Consider the following 7,270-nt stretch of genomic DNA (forward strand, 5'->3'; position numbering starts at 1 on the left):
TTGCTCATCCATCTATTGGGGGATGTCTAAACTGACTCAGTCCTTATTATTGTCAATAATGCTGCAGTGGACAGGGATGCATCTCTGGTGATACATTCCTGACATGGACTATAGATTCTTTCGAGTGCAATCCCAGGGCTAGTATAATTGGATCTATGGATGTTCTAGTTCTATTTTTTAGGAAAACTCTCTACTGATTTCCAGTGTGGCTGCAGTAGTTCATATTCCCATCATCCATGAATAAACATTCCTCATTCCGCTCATGCTCAACAGCATCGCTTGCTGTTCTTTTCCTCTATGATTGGCATTCTAAGGGGTGATGTAATCTCGCAGTGGACTCTTTTTGTTTAGTGTGGAATACTACACAAAACTGCATGTCATCCTTTCACAGGGGCCATGCTAATCTTCACATTATTCCAATGTTACTGTATGTGCTGCCAAAGCAAACACCTCACAGTACTTTTAATACACAGTACTTTTAATATGCACTTCTCTAGTGGCTAAAGGTCTCAAACACTTTATAAGTGCTTATTGGTCATTTGTGTTTATTTTATTGCGATCTGTCCATTCATTTCATTAGCTCATTTGTTGACTGGCAGATTTATAAGGGAGTGCTTAATTTTGACAATTATTGATATATTTCAGACATTAATCCTGTCTGAGGCATACCTGTCAAAGCCTTTCTCCCATTCTTTAGACAGTCTGGCTTTTCCTACTTGATAAGCTTCCTTTGCTGTAAACGTTGTTTTATTTTATTTCAAGGAGACTTACTTGTTAATTTTTGGAACTGTTTTTCTGTGCTACCAGAGTTGTGTTCAGAAAGTTCTTGTCTTTGTGTGTGTGTGTGTGTGTCTGTCTGTCTGTCTGTTTGTCTGTCTGTCTGCCTGTGTGTCTGGGTCTCTGTGTGTCTGTGTCTATGTGTGCATGTGTATGTATACATATATACACATATGTATGTATGTCTCTGTGTGTGTGTGTGTGTGTGTGTGTGTATTGAAGTGCATTCTTTGTTGTCCTCTAGGATAGTGATTCTCACCCTTCCTAATGCTGTGCCCCATTAATACAGTTCCCCCTGTTATGGTGACTCCCAACCATAAAATTACTTTCATGACTACTCCATACCTCTAATTGTGCTACTGTTATGAATCATAATGTAAAAATCTGTGTTTTCTGATGATATGATGATGAATCATAATGTAAAATCTGTGTTTTGATGATGATATCTGATGATATTGATGATTTCCCAAGGGTCACTTGATCTCCTCCTGTTCTAGAAGTTCTAGCATTCTGGGTTTGAAATTAAGGTCCTTGATCCAGTTTGAATTGATTTTAGGCAAAGGGAGAGCTCTGGATCTATTTTCATTCCTCTTCAGTTTGATATCCAATCTTGTCAGCATCTTTTATTGACTAGGTTGCTTTTCTCTTATAGTTTATTTTGATACCTTCCTCAAAAACTCAGGTAGTCATAGTTCTATGAGTTTGTTTCCAGATCCTCTGTTCGGTTTTTCTATGTAACTATTTTTGAGTCCTTACCATGCTGTCTTTGTTACTATGTCACAGTGGTATAGTCTTAAATCAAGTGCTTCAGGTCTAATCCAAGAGTGTCTCAACCTCAAAAAGTCGACAGCAGTACCAACCTTTCAGGGTTGACACGCCAAACAGGGATTGTATGAGCCTTAAGCACAGTGCCTACTGCCAACTGAGGCTCAAAGTATAATAGTTTCCTGACTGTTTAATAAAAATAATGTCATTTGCATATCAATAATTTGAAGACAGAACCAACGAGATGAAAACAAACTGGAGTACATGACATTTACAGGAAGCAAACATTGCCAGCTGCAGAGCTACTGATAGCATGGGCTAGCATGGGCTACGTAGCAACTGCAGCTCTATTTGTAGAAAGAGGAAAGGGCATTCTACTGGTCACTAGAGAAACATGGTCTCTGACTTCATAGAAACCTTCTTGAACCTCTTTTTAGAAAACAATCGGTCCTATTTGTCACAACTCAACACATTATGCCCATTTGTCGCTCCACCGCAGTTACAGCGGTTTGTTTATACAGGACTCCATTCTGAGTCCTTTGCCCAGCTGAATACCTGTCTTCATAGCATCCATGAATTTAGCTCTATGGCTTCTTTGCAGAGCTATAGCTCATGAGAGACCATTTCTCTCCCTTGGGGTTAAAAAAAAAGAAAGAAAAAGGAATATGTTCTATGATGCAAGACTTAAATACTTTAAGCCTTTCTGTGTAAATCTGATTTCTACCATTTCCGTCATGCTTCTAATATAATGACTTCTAAATTTCCCTTGAAAGCTTGTGTCACATGGGTGCATAGTCATATTATAAGCCAAGATTCCTTGCATTGTTAGTTAATAAAACTTGAATGCAAGCCAGCTTAAGTAGACTCCATTAGCTTAAACAAATGAAGGTATTCTGGCCTTCTAGCGTTAGGTGTGACATGTCTTTGTCATAGCATTCACTGAGCCTCCCATGGGGAGTTAGCTCTTCCATGCACCAGGACAATGTCTATACACTCAATCTTTTTGTGTGAAATTCACATGTTGATTTTAGTTCTAACAACTTTCTCTTCAAAGAATCACACCGACTACAGTGTTTCAATCTGGAAATCTCTCTTTAGCACAATTTTAGACAAATCTGTTGCCTTTCTCTCTCTCTCTTTTTTAGTCGCTTAGCAACTTCTCAGTCAGGAAGCAGTGTTCCCAGTAGTTCTGGCAGACAATGACTGTGGACAACGCTTCCTCAGCATGGGTCAGAACATTGGGCAGTATCATCAGCCAAACCTGACGCATGCCTTTGAGAGATGGAGTCATTGATGCTCAAATAACGCTGGGCTTTGTCTTGAGATGGAAATCGGACAGTTGATAAGATTGCTAGTCTTTCCTACAGATTTTCAGGGAAATGAAAAGGTTCTCTGATCTGCATCTATAGAAAGTATAAAGCCAAGAATGAAATGGAACACACACAGGTCTAACATATAGAAGATAAACAAATTTAGCACCATGGGCGGAGGAGCCTCTTGAGGAATATTATCAACCCAACAAACACACATGGCGAAGCAAGAGCTCAATAATTTTCTGCCTCCCCATTTGCTCTCTATATTCCATAAATACTGTCCTGCCAGTCCTCTTAAGCTCCACTTGAAAACTAATAGTGACTTCCACCTACATGCTGATTCTTGGGTCTAAATAGAGACCAAGATATCTGTCTAGAATTCTACTCAAATTCAGTCAATGGTACAAATGTATTATGGCCAAATAGGAATCCTTTCACCTCTTGAAGCTCTGTGTTACTTGTTTGGGGTTTCACAGTATCGTATCTTCTTTGGTGGACATTGGGAGGGAAAGTCAATCAGTGTCTGGAACAAACAGAGAGTGTGCGGCTACCGTCTTGCTCACGTAAGATGGCAGGAATGACCTGTCTGTTGTTTCATTGTCAGATATGAATGACCATCACTCAGGGTGACTGGGAAGGCAGCGGTTAGGCTCATTGGATTTCCCAGAAAGATTTTCTGGGCCTAAGCCTGTGCTTGCAACATAACAAAGGCTTGACAGATATCTAGAGAATTGTCTACTTGATCCTCCACCCCAAATAGATGACATTATTTGATTCATATTTTTGTGCCATCAAGCTCCTAGTCCATAGCCTAGAGCAAAGGAAGATTTGTTGACTCAATTACATAATGGATGACATCTCTCCAAATGCTGTAGTGATCGCCATTCGAAGAAGGAATGATGGATGAACACTTGGCAGTAATCAGCATAATAATTTCCAGGACCTCAAGCCTAATATTAAAGTGGAAAGGATGAACATGATATGTCTTCATGTTCTATCAAACACGTATACAGGGCTAGTCAATCAAGTGCAAGCATTAGGACGGAGTGGATCCTAGAATTATATAAAGTAACTAAATGTAGTCCTATGCACCTGTGTCCATAGCTGGAGACAAAGACAAGAGGATCCCATCCCTAAAGCTCACTGAGAAACCAGCCTAGCTGAATCTACAAGGTCAAGACTCAGTGAGACCCTGTCTCAAAATATAAGGCAGAGGTCAACTGAAGAAGACACCCAACATTGACTTCTGCCCTCCACACATGCATGTACCATATGTACACATGTATTCAGAGACACATCCCCATGCACACATGTACATATGCACAAACACACAGGTGCACACAATGTTAAAAGCATAAGGAGTGTCACTTACGTAGCTCATTAGGTAGTCTACACATTAAAGGTGTAGACTGATCAGAGACTCAGAGCCCAGTTTTCATAAACCTACTTACCTTTCAGTCTCCGAATAATAAGCAATGAAAGTGATGATTTAATAGAATACATTTGACACCATAGCACATTACTTCTTAACATAGAAACCTGGGTGACACCGCCAGCCTTTTGATGAGTCCCCAAACCACTGCAGAGAGTTTCGTAAGTTCCAAATTAATGAGATTTTTATGAAAGGTAATAACACAACTGTCACCTGTGAGCTTCCTGCCGTTTTCCAGGATGTTTTAAATGCTAGAATGGGGCAGTGGTTATGATGTTGCTTTATTGGCAGTTTACAAAAACAAAGCTCACTAATCATCACTCAGTGATTCATTCCCCACGCATTTGGATTCTGAATAAGTAGGACAAAATAAGGAAGAGACTACAGGATTTCACTAAATCCTGCTGGAACTGTGCATGTGGACACGGCCTGAATACGCACTTAAGAAGTTTCTAGTGTAAGAATATAACCTTCTCTTGAAATTCAAAGACCCTCTGGAGGCTTACTGGGAAGAAAAGACTCATTTGACTTTGCTAACATCATATGACCTACTCGAAGTAATACCTTGATTTATTAGTATCTGAATACAAACATGCTGATCATATTTAAATTAACATATAGATGGATTTGAAAATGAGTAGAGTCATTGCAAAAATTTTGCTTTCTTTCAAAAATCAGAACCATTAAACTAATTCTACCACTCTTCTAACATAACGTCAGTAGTTTAGAATGAGGTGCTGGGAACCCAACCTGCTTCCTGAATGGAGATCAGCTAGAGGGCTTCGGAGGGGCATTTTGATCCAGGATCAGTTGACTAAAAGTGGGAGTATGTGTGACTAAGCCTCAGGAAGTCCCTAAAGTCCCTGAAAACGTGTTCAAAGATGAATTCTTAACTTTGGCACTACTGAAATTTTGGACCAGATGATTCTTTTCTGTGTGCAGGTGTGACACTAGAGTGTTCGGCATCACCCCTGCCTCCGATGTGACTAGTACAGTTCCAGTCACGACTATCAAAAACCTCTCTAAATATCACAACATTCTCAGAGGACCACTGACTTACAGAGAGGTCATTAGCTCTAACTAGGATCCAAACACATCAAGAAAGGTATCAGCACGTGTAATCATCATCACTTCTTTGAAATTTCCCTAGATTTCACCCCCAAACTCCCAACCCATTGCTGGAATTCACACGAATCAGAGTAGTGGGTTTTCCCCATTCAGTGTTTCTCCCTGAGAGATGTGATACATAAATGCCAATTGGTTAAGAAACTTTGTTGGAAAATCTCTCAGCTGCCAAAAAGCTTAGCAATTATATCTAAAGATAAGAGTCTTAGTAACCTCTTAGTTTGGTTGACATCAAAGACCCTATTTTTACCATCTTGACTTGATTCTCCAGGGCCCTAACCGCAGGCCTGACTCATCTAACCTACTCAAATCTGATAATGTGAAGTGTGAATCCCACACTGTCTGTGGGAGTGCATTCTCAAAAGACTCCTGGGAAAAAGATGGCTTTAGAACTGCTTCTGGATTTCCCAGACAACTTACTCTAGACCTATTGCCTCAGAGATCTACTCCGGAGGTGACCGAGGCCAGTGAGCGCCTGTTGCATCTTGAACTTGGACTCCTTTGCAAAAGATTCTCTCTTTGTTTCATATAGGTCTGGCCCCATGTGCAGGTCTTGGGGTATTCTGAGTGGTATGAAGCCTGCGTAGTCTCCGTAGCTGGTGAAGAACAGTGTGGATGCCCTGCTCTCTTTCCCCTTTGAAACTAGACTGCTGCCAAGACCTTCTGTATTGGATTCTTCTCCAAATCTAATTCACGGAGAATAGAATCCCTCCAGGGTTCTTCTCCTGACGCCATCAGCAGACCAAGAGACCTCTCCTGCTCACTCCTAATTAGAGCTGTTTCCCAATCCACGTTTCATGGGAAAACACAGAAACAATAATAAATTAGGGAGATGCAAATTTGCATTTGTGCAGATGTCAAGCCACCTTCTCTGTTAACCTGTCCCTTTCTCCTCTATTCTAGATATTTACAGTTTTTTCCCATTGTTTTTGATATTGATGCAGCCCATAAGACTTTCATATTCCTCATTTGTTTTGTTCTTGCTCTTGCCTAGAGTTGTAGATTCTAAATTCTGGGATATCTAGATGAAGGGTCACCATCACCTGGAAAAAAAAAAAAAAAGTGAAAGAGCAGAGTCCAGGACTCTCAGCCCAAAACTATCAACCTGAACATCTCAACTTGCTAGCCAGGGAGGAGAGGAAGAGTAGCCTTCTCTGTGTCGTCACCAGGACACAAGCCCTGGAGAGTCTGATCCTATCACAGAGCTTCATGAGGTGCTCGCCATGTATCCCGTAAGGATGGAAGAACAGGGAGGAACAAGCACATTAGGCAAATGCAGGCCAGGCTGTGCAATGATAGGCCGCATAGAACAAAGTCCTGTGCACACAAACTCCCAGGCTTCCTGAGAAGTGTGGCCCTGTTGTGTGCCTGAAGCATGGATTTTGGAAGGGAGCTGTAATCACTATGAAAATGGCCCGAATTCTTCTAGCATGGCCAAGAGAATGGATATGGAACAGGCACTGTCTTAGTTTGGATTTTACTGCTGTGAGCAGATACCACGGCGAAGGCAACTCTTATATGGACAGCATTCCACTGGAGCTGGCTTATAGGTCCAAGGTTTGGTCCATTATCATCAAGGTGGGAGCATGGCAGAGTTCAGGCAGGCATGGTGCAGGAGGAGCTGAGAGTTTTATATCTTTATCTAAAGGCTGCTAAGAGAAGATTGGCTTCCAGGTAGCTAGGAGGAGGGTATTAAAGCCTACACCCACAGTGACACATCTAAACCAAAAAGACCACACCTACTCCAACAAGGCCACACCTCCTAATAATGCCTCTCCCTGGGCTAAGCTTATACAAACGATCACAGACACTGTGCCATGGTTAGATGCTACAGCCATTGCGTAAGGAACGGCCTTGT

At 41.3% G+C, this 7,270-nt stretch overlaps 1 non-coding gene across 1 annotated transcript; it reads right to left on the reverse strand.

Annotated features, from left to right (window-relative positions):
- Positions 1-346: 346 nt before the first annotated feature.
- Positions 347-450, reverse strand: LOC117719464 (U6 spliceosomal RNA). The gene has a single exon (XR_004608185.1). It is a non-coding gene; the product is annotated as a U6 spliceosomal RNA (small nuclear RNA).
- Between the last annotated feature and the right edge of the window lie 6,820 nt (positions 451-7,270).

Source organism: Arvicanthis niloticus, chromosome 13 (assembly GCF_011762505.2).
Source record: "Arvicanthis niloticus isolate mArvNil1 chromosome 13, mArvNil1.pat.X, whole genome shotgun sequence".
In the NCBI taxonomy this organism is placed as follows: domain Eukaryota; kingdom Metazoa; phylum Chordata; class Mammalia; order Rodentia; family Muridae; genus Arvicanthis; species Arvicanthis niloticus.